The sequence below is a fragment of the Aquarana catesbeiana genome, linkage group LG11 (genome assembly GCF_042186555.1).
Source record: "Aquarana catesbeiana isolate 2022-GZ linkage group LG11, ASM4218655v1, whole genome shotgun sequence".
In the NCBI taxonomy this organism is placed as follows: domain Eukaryota; kingdom Metazoa; phylum Chordata; class Amphibia; order Anura; family Ranidae; genus Aquarana; species Aquarana catesbeiana.
The window spans coordinates 30,889,959-30,903,010 of record NC_133334.1 but is presented as its reverse complement, the minus strand read 5'-3'; the positions used below and the strand labels follow the sequence as shown (position 1 = coordinate 30,903,010).

General features: G+C 42.7%; 1 protein-coding gene across 4 annotated transcripts in view; it reads right to left on the bottom strand.

The window, feature by feature from the left end:
- EXT2 (exostosin glycosyltransferase 2) overlaps positions 1-13,052 on the bottom strand; it is a 113,710-nt gene that overhangs the window by 23,030 nt on the left and 77,628 nt on the right. The gene's annotated exons all lie outside the window — the stretch shown is intronic.

Genomic DNA, 13,052 nt, shown 5'->3' with positions numbered 1-13,052 from the left:
AGAAACCCTAGGGTTTCATGGAACCTTGGTTGAAAATGGCTGGTCTGACAATTCTCCAGGGGAATTTGTTCACTGTATAAGAGAACTCTTTCCTCAGACTGGCTGGTGTGGGGCTATACAGACTTCCGCTGCCCATATATAGGCAGATATCTAAGAAAGAAGGGCTGGGAAACATCTGCCAGTCCTCCTAAGACTCCAGCAAGCACCTGAACCTACTCCGTTACAAAGCAAAAACTGGGGGCAATGCATGTTCATTGGTACTGTAAAACCTTAAATCTTTGTATGCGACTGAAGGATCAGAATCTGATCAAAAGGGCAATCTCCAACTCTTCCTGTGCAATGCTTAAAATCAGAAACATTGGTCCCTTTTATTAAGGTGCCTAGGCCAGTTGGAGAACAATCTTCCCCCAAGATTAACCGCTGTACAATCCAGACTGTCATTGAATTCATCCACTATATTGGTTCGTGTGACGCAACATGGACAGTCTGAAGAAAATGTTGCCCTATACTGGTCCAGGAGCAATTGGGACTGTCTTCTTACAAATAGGGTCTGTGGTGTAATACTGACTGAGAGAATTCTTCCTCCTGAATGGTTCATGTGGAGCAATATGGACTGTCTGAGAGAATTTCTTATCTAGATTGGTTTATGTGGAGCTATATGGACTGTCTTCCAACAAATACACCCTCTATGGCAACATGGACTGCCAGAGAGAAATGATCCTCCATGCTGGTCCATGTAGAGCAGAGTTTCTCAACCAGGGTTCCCCAGAGCCCTAGGGTTCCTCCAGAGGTTGCTAGGGGTTCCTGAGCAATGAGCAATTTCTCCCTCTCTGATCTTTTTAGCTATCTGTAAGGGGGTAATTCTATAAAGAGCATTCTTCCCATTGACCATCACACTAATGTATCATGAGTTGTAGATCTGGTATTTTTTTTAGCAGGGGTTCCCTGAGCTCAGAAACTTATTTCAAGGGTTCATCTGTATTGTAAAGGTTGAAAAAGGCTGATGTAGAGCAACAGTGTCTTCCTACAAATAGGTCCTGTCATATAATATGAACTCTTTGAAAGAAATCTTTCCCATAACTGGTTTATGTGAAGCAATATGGACTACCTTCCTAAAAATATGTCCTGTGGTGTAATGTGGATTGTCTGTAAAAAAAAACTTCTGATATACAGGTTCATGTCGAGCAAAGCAGGCTGTCATGCTACAAATAAGTCCTGTGTTGCAATATGGACTGTCTGAGAACTCTTCTGATATACTGGTTCATGTGGCGTAATCCAGACTTTCTCCCAACAACAGGTCCCGTAGTGCACTACAGACTGAGAAAATACTTTCCCTAGATTGGTCAATGGAAATACAGACCATCTGAAACATTTAGCTTTCATAAGTGAGGACCTGTTACTGGAAAAAGAGTGACAGAACCTTGTATACAGCAATGAGACCAGCAGGGATATACCATGCATATAAAGGGAGGTGATGGCGGTGTGAAGGCTTTGTAATGGTGCCGCATACAGACATGTCACCCCCCACCCCGAATGTGCAGCTGGATACAATCAGGCCTAGGTCTCTTGCCACTTCATTCATAACCTGACCGCTGACAACAGGATCAAAACTACAGGAAAGTCAGAGCAGGCTGCGCCATCATTAGCAGCACCCCGAAATGTTAAACACGCTACTGGCCACATTAATAGGCCTGATTTACAAGCATTGGGGGGGGGGGGGGGTCTGGCAGGACACTCAGATGAAAGTGGAGAGATTGGTCACTGGAGTCGCACAACTTTAGAATACAAGTGTTCAACAGGCCAAACTTAACCGGAGGTCATCTCTACACAGTGACTTAGGTAAGGGGCCCATTTGGACAATATCTGCCTTATCCAGCGCAGTCCCAACACATAGACAATTGAATGTTCCCTAAGTCCTATGAGTTTAGTTCAAAACATGGTGCTGCAGTGGTGTGCATTAGAAAAAGTAGGACATTATGCATTTTTACACAACGCAGTGTGTTGCAATGTACTACACGCACTGCACCGTGGTGCATGAAGATGCATTAGCTATGGTGAGCAGTGATGAGCTCGGGCATGTTCAGACTAGGATTCGAACTCTAGTGTGTCAGCCCACCAGGAAGCTGTCAACTACAGGGGCCAATCCGTGGCCAAGGCGTTCCCCACCATGCAGCTACATGTACAAATGACCCTTGTATATCTGTGGTTTCCTGGTGGGCTTGCACATGAGGGCTTAGGTCCAAGTCCGAACATGCCCAAGCTCATCTCTAATAGAGAGTACAAATATTCTATTTTCTTTCTTGTCCGATAAGGGAAAAAGGAAATCCAAGACCTATTCAAGTCCCAAGGACACAAGAATGGCCTGACAGGCGGTACTGTCCAAGTTACATGCTGTATGAGGTATGAGACAAGGAGTGAGAAACAACGGCCCCCGGAAAGAAAAATGGATAGGGACGAACTCTGACCCTTAACGGTACGTAAGGTCAAACTCCTTTCCTCTACAGATTGGGGAAAGAAAATGAAAATCTCCCACTCACATATTTCTGCGGGTGCCACTTCCTGGATTCACCCCAGGCAAAAAAAAAAATATTTTCAAGTCCTGTAATTGAAGTTTCCTGAAGCTGGCTTCCAGGGGCTTAACAGTGCTGAGATACAGGACTCAAGACCATAAGGTCCAGCTGGACTGGGAGTGTCCAAGGAGCAACCCCCGCAAGACACGCTATGTCTGTGTACCAAGCTCCCCTGGGCTAATTCGGCCATCAGTGTTACCACCTCACGGATTCTTCGCAAAAGATGTGGCAGAATCCGAAAAATAAGGGTCAAATAAGGGAGGAACCAGACCTTAAGGTGTTACCAGTACATGCACCCCTATTGACAGTGGGACTCTTGTCCCTGACACACCTGTCCCAAACTGTTGTAGAATTTGGAATCTAGTAGATTCCCCTGCAGAGTTTCCCTTGCCACTATCCTATACCTGGAATATGTATTGGCGATAGAGACAGCACTTGTACTGTCCCAGACAGAATGTGGTACACCTCCCTGAGTCGCATGATCTCTGGTGCTGCCCTGGTGGTTGATATATATATATATATATATATATATATGCCTGCAGAGGCATTTCCAGATTGAACCTACAACAGGTTTGTCCTATAATCCAGAGCAAGGCATACTGGCCAAAAATTCCAAGCTATTGGACAGTATTCTCTCCTGTGGAGACCAAGCCAACTGAACTGTAGCCAGCCTCAAGTCAACTTGGAGAGACTGGCATCAGTGGTTATTATTTTCCAAATTCCTGAAAAGGAAGAATAGCAAGCACCAATTTTTGCTCTGCAAACCCCCAGAAACAGAGCCTGCTGGCAATGCAATGCCTGGATCTTCAAGTTCCAGACAGAGAATGAACCTCTACCAAGACCTGGAGTAGGGCTGTATGTAGGGAATGTGCTTTGACCTAAAACACAGCTTCCTCCTGTAGAAATATATCGAAGGCACCCCTGGAATTGACTGCTTCCTGAGCAAAGATTATTGGGATAAAGAGTATTGAGGTGTACGCTTTGAGCTAGACGCTTTGTGAACCCTCCATAGCTGTGACCAACCCAAAGGGAAGATTCACAAAAAAAAAAAACTGCTTTCCACCGCAATTACAGAAATCTTTGATGAGCCTGAAAACAAACCGCCACATGAAGATGTGCGTTTACAGATGATTATGGACCTCGAAATCTACCTCTTGCAGAGAGGTCATCACTGAACAGTCTAGCCCATCTAAAACAGAAGGATGTTCAGCGGCTTGAGATCTTCAGATAGACTTCATTTCCCTATTTGGCTTTGGAACTGCTACCATGCAAGTGCCTAGGTATGCAAACATGCAGGTATACAAGTATTCTTGCCATTCATGCATTTATGTATGCAGTACAAGGCCAATAATCACACACTCATGTACCCCCAGGCAAACAAGCACATATGCTTGCAGTCCCAGGTAAATAAGCACATATGCATGTAGTCCTAGGCAAATAAGCACATATGCATGTAGTCCTAGGCAAAAATGCAATACAAATGAAAACACGTCAGCATATGTTTAAGCAATATGCATCTATGGAAACATGCGTTTATGGAAGCATGTAAGCATGTGCTTATGCAACTATGTATTTAGTCAAAACATGAAAGTGTGCATCCCTGTAAACATGCATTTATACAACACATGCCCGTGGAAACATGCATTTACGCAATAAGCAAACATGCGTTTATGAAACATGTTTATGCAACACGCATCTATGTAGACATGTAAAAACCTGCATCTTTATGCAGACATGCATCTTTATGCGATCAAGTATCCTTATGCGATCATGTATAACCATGTATATTCAAGCAAACATCTATAAACATGCATCTTTATGCAACCATGTATCTTTATGCGATCAAGTATCTGTATGCGACCATGTATCTTTATGTGATCATATAAAACCATGTATATCTATACAAACATGTCTAAACATGCATCTTTATGCAACCATGTATCTTTATGCGGTCATGTATAACCATGTATATTTAAGCAAACATGTATAAATATGCATCTTTATGTGATCAGGTATCTTTATGCGATCATGTATAACCATGTATATTTATACAAACATATCCAAACATGCATCTTTATGCAACCATGTATAACTATTTATATTTATACAAACATGAATAAACATGCATCTTTATGCAACCATGCATCCTTGTGCAACCATGATCATGTATCTTTATGCAAACATGTATAACCATGTATATATATGCAAATATGTAAAACAACCTGTATCTCCAGCAACCGTGCGTTCCAGCTAGTTTGCAAGCAAGCACGTGCTTAACTGCAGTTGGCCCCATACTAGTCCTGCAGGATTTAGCCAAGCACATATGCACTATACTGGAGATCCAACTCCTTAAAATGCACCCATGCTCATGTTTTTCCAAACGTGTATATTTAAACATGCATTTAAGCAACAAGTTTGCAAGCATGTATACTACGCTGCACCTGCTACAGAGCAGTCAACAACACTCTAAAGTGAACTGCTAACCATCCAGGGGTGTATCGACTTACAGTTGTACAGCCCCCCCGGATAAGCAGTAAATATGCAGCATATAATCATGACTTGTCTGTCACACAGTTCTCCCATATTAAGTACTCACACTTTGTTAGTATCCATGGGCTGCTGCTATGTCTTCAGAGGCCTACTAAACCTGTTGCCACATGGCATGGCTGTCCTTCCTGCCTATATAAAAATAGGCCATACTGAGAGAGCCTGCGCACTCAAGTGGCTGGAGAAGAAACAACAGCCCACATGAGTAAGAAGTACATACGGTAGCACGATTAAACATCACACTGCTCCCAGTGGCCACTGGGACAACTGACAGTCAGATCTCTTTTTTCTTTTTTTTCAACAAAGGAGAAACTGCAAAAAAAGCAGACTTACCATTCCCGCTGCAGGACTCTGAACATAACAGGAGTCCAATCTTTACCCATCACGGTGAACTTTGTCATAAAAGACCTTCAGAGACTGGGCCCCCCTTAATATGGGGTCCACTCCCCTGGACCTGTATAGCACCTTGCAGGAAAGCACCGTGGTCAGAACAAACACTGCACAGGCACCATTACGCAGGGTCCAGCGCCATGAAGCTGCATTACAGCAAACCTCGAGGAATCTTCTCTCCTTCCAATGAGGCTCAGGTACCATCCATTTTGGCTGATAGCGTTTTCGAATGGATCCGATTGAGGCCCATAATTCTTAATAGAATCGTCCAGACCTTCAAGTATGCTCCAAGAGCACATGTATCACATCAGTGACCACCACCTTGCAGACACTGGCGAAAAAACTGATGTGCTTCCTGTGAAGTAGGGGTTATATAGGGGAGGACTTCCTGTTTTATGGATCTACCAGTGTCCATTCACCTATAGATGGTGTATAACCCAGGTAGTAATTACTATAGCTGCTCTGTGCCCCATGATGTACGATAAAGAAAACTGACCAACTGAGTGGTGGGCAACCCAAAAAACAATTGTGAGCAGGCCCAACGTAAACAACATGAAAACTGGGGACTGCCTGCAGCTCAAAGAGCCGTCTGAAGGACCTTACACCAAAGCTGGCATCAGATGAGGCAGAAATGTCTACCTGGTAGAACTTAAGAGAACATGTCAACAGAAGACCAGGTGACAACCTTACAGTTGCCAAATACGGATACGCCCATGAGGCGCTCACAAATCTAGCAGTCAGCCTTAAAGTAGAAGTTGGGCCAAAGCTCTTTTGGTCCTACTTCTCCTATAGGTCACAGGAGTGCACTTAGTTCTGCACTCCTGTGACCCATATTAAGCCTACAGCAGGCTAAAGTCCACTGTTGGCTGACATCACCCAGACGGTCCAGGCTCAGGAGTGATCCCTAATTAATTGTCAGGATCCACTAGGGCTGCACGATTAATCTTTAAAAGATTGTGATCTCGATTCAACCCCCCACACAATCTTAATCCAGCATTTCCACGATGCATGTAACAAATGCAAAGCAGTTCTCTGCTTACAGCTGTCAAAAAAAAAAAAAAAAAAACAGCAGGCAATGTTTATCAACAACATTGCTCAGTGCTGAAAGAGAGATAAAAAGAAACATTGTATCTTTTCTGTTTATTTACAGAACAAAGGGATGAACTTCGGTCTCTAAATATAGTCAGTTTAAAGCAACCTTGTCAAGCAAAAAATAATTTTTTTCTTTTTTTAGGTTTTTATTAAACTGTTACTCTGTTTAACTCCTTAATTTACTCTAATCAGCCTTATTGACTCCTTATTTTTCTCCATTTAATTATTTTCCTGCTGATTTTTTTTATTTACTATTTTATAAACTATTAATAATAGGATTTTTAAAACAGCTTACCTGTAAAATCCTTTTCTTGGAGTACATCATAGGACACAGAGCCTCAAGTAATTACTTGGTGGGTTATGGGCCTACCTACAGGTGTTGACACTGGTATAACCAGTACAGGAAGTTGATTCCCCTATATAACCCCTCCTCCTTCCAGGAGTCCTCAGTTTTTGTAGCCAAGCAATATAAGCAATATACTCTGACCCCATAAAACAGAGGGGCGGGAGCTCTGTGTCCTATGATGTACTCCAAGAAAAGGATTTTACAGGTAAGCTGTTTTAAAAATCCTATTTTCTTTATCATACATCATAGGACACAGAGCCTCAAGTAATTACTTGGTGGGATGTCCCATAGCAATGCTACTTGAGGGGAGGGAGACACAACCCGTAGGGCACCCCCAGACCTTGAGGAATTATACTGCTGCACACTGTGCCCGAAGGCGATATCCTCATTCCATCTTACATCTACTTGATAAAATTTTTTAAATGTATGCACTGAAGACCAAGTCGCGGCCTTGCAGATCTGAGACATGGAGGCCTGGTGACGCACTGCCCAAGAAGCACCAACCGCTCTGGTAGAGTGCTCTGGTAGAGTGCGCCTTAACTTGAAAAGGGGGAATCTTTCCCTTTAAATCATAAGTTTGAATTATAACTTGCCGAATCCACTTAGCCACAGTGGATCTTGACGCTGCCTGTCCTTTTTTAGGACCCTCTGGCAGAATAAATAAGACATCAGTCTTACGAATCTGAGCAGTTTTCTTTAAATAGAACTTCACTGCTCTCACCACATCAAGACAACGTAGTGACTTTTCTTCTTTGGAACATGGTTTTGGAAAAAACGATGGCAGGACAATATCTTCATTCAGATGAAAGCCTGAAACCACTTTTGGCAGAAAGCCTGGAAGAGGGCGTAACACCACTCTGTCATGAATAACCAACATGGTTTTGGAAAAAACTGAGGACTCCTGGAAGGAGGAGGGGTTATATAGGGGAGTCAACTTCCTGTATTGGTTATACCAGTGTCAACACCTGAAGGTAGGCCCATAACCCACCAAGTAATTATTTGAGGCCCTGTGTCCTATGATGTACGATAAAGAAAATTAAAACTTTTTTTAACCTACGAACCAATCCATAGACAAGCTCAGGTACCTATGCCACAAAAAAAGACACCACTTAGCAGTAGTCTGTCAAGAGAGCATTATTAGTTGTCAGTCGCCCCCCCCCCCCCCCCCCCGCAACTTATAGTTACTAATCTGTGGTTCTTCACTGCCTCCCCACGCCATCAGAGCTCTTGCTGATTTGCTCTAACAGAGTAGTGCTTTCAGGTATCGGGGGGGCAGTGTAGCCAACCCCAACAGACATGGTTCAGGCCAGCTGCTGGGCCCCAATACGGTCACCGGGGGGAAGAGCAGTGATATCTACCACGCAGGTGAGCTTACCCAGAGTAGACTCCTGCAGTGGGAAGGTGGCAAGGGAGTGTGGATAGGTGAGTATACCTTACAGTGAGGATGGGCTACCAACAAACACTGCCACGTCTCCCCGAATTAGTAAAGTGACAGCATCTCTTGAAGTGTAATTAAAAGATTATTTAAACATAGCAAAGAGGCAACGCTTCCAAACTAGCATTTGCAGATTCCACTTCTGGTTGCTTTTTTAACAACAAACATGCCCTTGAGACAAAGACATATCAGCACAGGACCCACAAATAATACTAGCCTTTAAAAATAAATTGTGAATAACGTAATCCTCCCCATCAGATGCCACAGAGGAACCGAGCCAATAATTTGCAATAGGAGGTCTCAGCATGAAGCAATGTGGAAGAGGGTATGGGCTGTATTTCCCACAGAACCCAGTAGTCTGGCAGCTGGCACCAACACCACTATTTCCCAACTCTCCGGAGACGCGTAACCGTTCTGAAGAACAGACCCCAGGCCTGAATGTTTCAGAAAATCCTCCGTACCTGCCAATGCATATTTTGGATTCGAGATCACAGATGGGGAACATTTGAGGGCACGGTCTGGTTTTGTCCCACAGACAAAATAAAACATATTTACTATTTTTCCTCTCCTTCCAAAAAAAAAGATGGCTTTTTAAAAAGGCGAACTACTGTCAATTTTCAGAGAATTTCGGATTATGAAGCTTCTCTGAAAATTATTTGACGTTTTTTGACATTTTTCTCTGATTGCTCAGCCATATTTTCACAATGGCATTTCATAGGTTTGGTTCACACGGACGCTAAAAGGAGGCTGCTGGCACATTTTCAACACCTTCCAAGAACTTGCCGACCACTGTGCCTGGCAGGGCGTAATGAAGCCTCTCTATATCTTTTTACTACTGTGAAACTCATGAAATAATATTGAGGTCTCTGGGATCCTCTGCTAAAAAATATTATAACCCCATCACACAGTACAATAGCCTGATCATTAAGTTATATTAAAAAGAAAATACCCAGCGTGGACCATATTTTACACCCTCCACATAACAAAAAAAAATATTGTCAGCAAATAAAAAAAGTAATAAATTCATAATAAGAAACAGACAGTGCAGATTGTAGTGCCCCCTTACACTGGAAGTCAGTGAAAAAATACCCACCTAAATTGATGGTCATTGAAGAAGTGCCCATTTACATTGGCAGTCAGGGAAGAAGTGCCCCCCTAGATTAGTGGTCAGTGGAGGTGTGCCCCTTACATTGGTGGTCAGAAGAGAAGTCCCCCTTACACTGGTGGTCAGAAGAGAAGTATCCCTTACATTGCTGGTCAACGGAGAAGTTTCCTTACATTGGTGGTCAGCGAAGTATCCCAGTACATTGGTGGTCAGCAGAGACGTACCCCTTACATTGGTGGTTAGTGGAGAAGTCCTCGCTTACATTGGTGATCAGTGAAGAACTATCCCCTAACCATGGCGATCAGTGAAGAACTACCACCTAACCATGGTGATCAGTGAAGAACTACCCCCTAACCATGGTGATCAGTGAAGAAGTACCCCCTTACATTGGTGATCAGTAAAGAACGCCCTTACATTGATGATCAGTGAAGAAGTACCCCCTTACATTGGTGATCAGTGAAGAAGTACCCCCTTACATTGCTGATCCGCGAAGTACCCCCTTACATTGTTGATCAGTGAAGTACCCCCTTACATTGGTGATCAGTGAATAAGTACCCCAGAAGTCCCCCCTTACAATGGTGGTCAGTGGAAATGTGCCCCCTAACACTGGTGGTCAGTGGACTGCCCCCTTAAAATTGGACGTCAGTGAAGAAGTCCCCTTACATTGGTGATCAGTAAAGTACCCCCTTACATAGGGGGTACTTCTTCACTGATCACCAATGTTAGGGGGTACTTCTTTACTGATCACCAAACATTGGTGATCAGTGAAGAAGTACCCCCTTACATTGGTGATCAGTGAAGAAGTACCCCCTTACATTGGTGATCAGGGAAGAAGTCCCCCCTTACAATGGTGGTCAGTGGAAATGTGCCCCCTAACACTGGTGGTCAGTGAAGGACTGCCCCCTTAAAATTGGACGTCAGTTAAGAAGTACCCCCTTAAACTGATAATTAGTGAACAAATGCAGAAGAACCCTTAACACTGCATGTAACATCTGGGATGCACTAACCCTTGTATTTCAATGGCTTCCCACAGTGGGCCCTGCTTGGGCCACTGTCATTAGGGGTCCAAAAGTATAGTAACTATAAAACATGTTCTTCTGTATCCAGAACCTATTCACATACAGATTTGTAGGTTTTCCCTCTAGTGGTTTACTGTACATAAGGCAGTACAGTCAGCATCCATCCTCAACAATGGTCAAGGTTAAATTAAAGCTGGCCATAGACGGATTTAAATTTTGGCTGGTTCAGCAGGAACCAGCCTGTCTTTTTTTTCTGTATGATCACTGCTGGGGGCTATAGCCCCCAGCAGGGATCATTGTATTCTGATGTCATTGTATCCTGCTGTCAGAATACAATATCGCAGCAGGAGGGATTCCCTAATCAACACTGAATGTGTTGATGGGAGAATCTAGCAATTTTCTTTTCTGCAACCCATGATTGAAGAAAAGTGCATAATCTATGGCCAGCCTAACGAGCACAAGCTACCCGGAGAGTGCGCTGTTTACAATCAGCCTGAGCTGACAACAGATAAGTCTGCAAGTGAGCAGTGTGGGACCTGTGTATACTCTTAGCACTGTATACTCTGTACACTCGGAGCATTGTATACTCTTAGCACTGTATACTCTTAGCACTCTTAGCACTGTATACTCTTAGCACTCTGAGCACTGTATACTCTTAGCACTCTGAGCACTGTATACTCTTAGCACTGTATACTCTGTACACTCTTAGCACTGTATACTCTTAGCACTGTATACTCTGTATACTCTTAGCACTGTATACTCTGTACACTCTTAGCACTGTATACTCTGTACACTCTTAGCACTGTATACACTGTACACTCTTAGCACTGTACACTCTTAGCACTGTATACTCTTAGCACTGTATACTCTGTATACTCTTAGCACTGTATACTCTGTACACTCTTAGCACTGTATACTCTGTACACTCTTAGCACTGTATACTCTGTACACTCTTAGCACTGTATACTCTGTACACTCTTAGCACTGTATACTCTGTACACTCTTAGCACTGTATATACTCTTAGCACTGTATACCCTGTACACTCTTAGCACTGTATACCCTGTACACTCTTAGCACTGTATACTCTGTACACTCTTAGCACTGTATACTCTGTACACTCTTAGCACTGTATACTCTGTACACTCTTAGCACTGTATATACTCTTAGCACTGTATATTCTGTACACTCTTAGCACTGTATACCCTGTACACTCTTAGCACTGTATACCCTGTACACTCTTAGCACTGTATACCCTGTACACTCTTAGCACTGTATACTCTGTACACTCTTAGAACTGTATATACTCTGTACACTCTGAGCACTGTATATACTCTTAGCACTGTATACTCTGTACACTCTTAGCACTGTATACTCTGTACACTCTTAGCACTGTATACTCTGTACACTCTTAGCACTGTATACCCTGTACACTCTTAGCACTGTATACTCTGTACACTCTTAGCACTGTATACTCTGTATACTCTTAGCACTGTATACTCTGTATACTCTTAGCACTGTATACTCTGTACACTCTTAGCACTGTATATACTCTTAGCACTGTATACCCTGTACACTCTTAGCACTGTATACTCTGTACACTCTTAGCACTGTATACTCTGTACACTCTTAGCACTGTATACTCTGTACACTCTTAGCACTGTATATACTCTTAGCACTGTATATTCTGTACAGTCTTAGCACTGTATACCCTGTACACTCTTAGCACTGTATACCCTGTACACTCTTAGCACTGTATACCCTGTACACTCTTAGCACTGTATACTCTGTACACTCTTAGAACTGTATATACTCTGTACACTCTGAGCACTGTATATTTTCTTAGCACTGTATACTCTGTACACTCATAGCACTGTATATACTCTTAGCAATGTATACCCTGTACACTCTTAGCACTGTATACTCTGTACACTCTTAGCACTGTATATACTCTTAGCACTGTATATTCTGTACAGTCTTAGCACTGTATACTCTGCACACTCTGAGCACTGTATATACTCTTAGCACTGTATACTTTGTATACTCTTAGTACTGTATACTCTGTATACTCTTAGCACTGTAGCTGCAGGTACATAAGCCATTGTCTACCTGTGTAAAGGTTGTTAGGCGGTAAGCTGCCATTTCCAAATAGGAGAGAGCAATATAAACATAACACATTAACCACTTCAGCCCCGGAAGGACTTACACCCTTAATGACCAGGCCATTTTTTGTGATACAGCACTGTGTTACTTTAACCGACAATTGCGCAGTCGTGCAATGCTGTACCCAAATAAAATTGATGTTCTTTTATTCCCACAAATAGAGCTTTCTTTTGGTGGTATTTGACTATCTCTGCGTTTTTATTTTTTGCGCTATAACACATATCACCAAAAAAAAAAAATATATAAAAAAACAAATGTATTCATCAATTTAGGCCAATAAGTATTCTTCTACATATTTTTGATTAAAAAAATCCCAGTAAGTGTATATTGATTGGTTTGCTCAAAAGTTATCGCGTCTACAAAATAGGGGATAGATTTACGGCATTT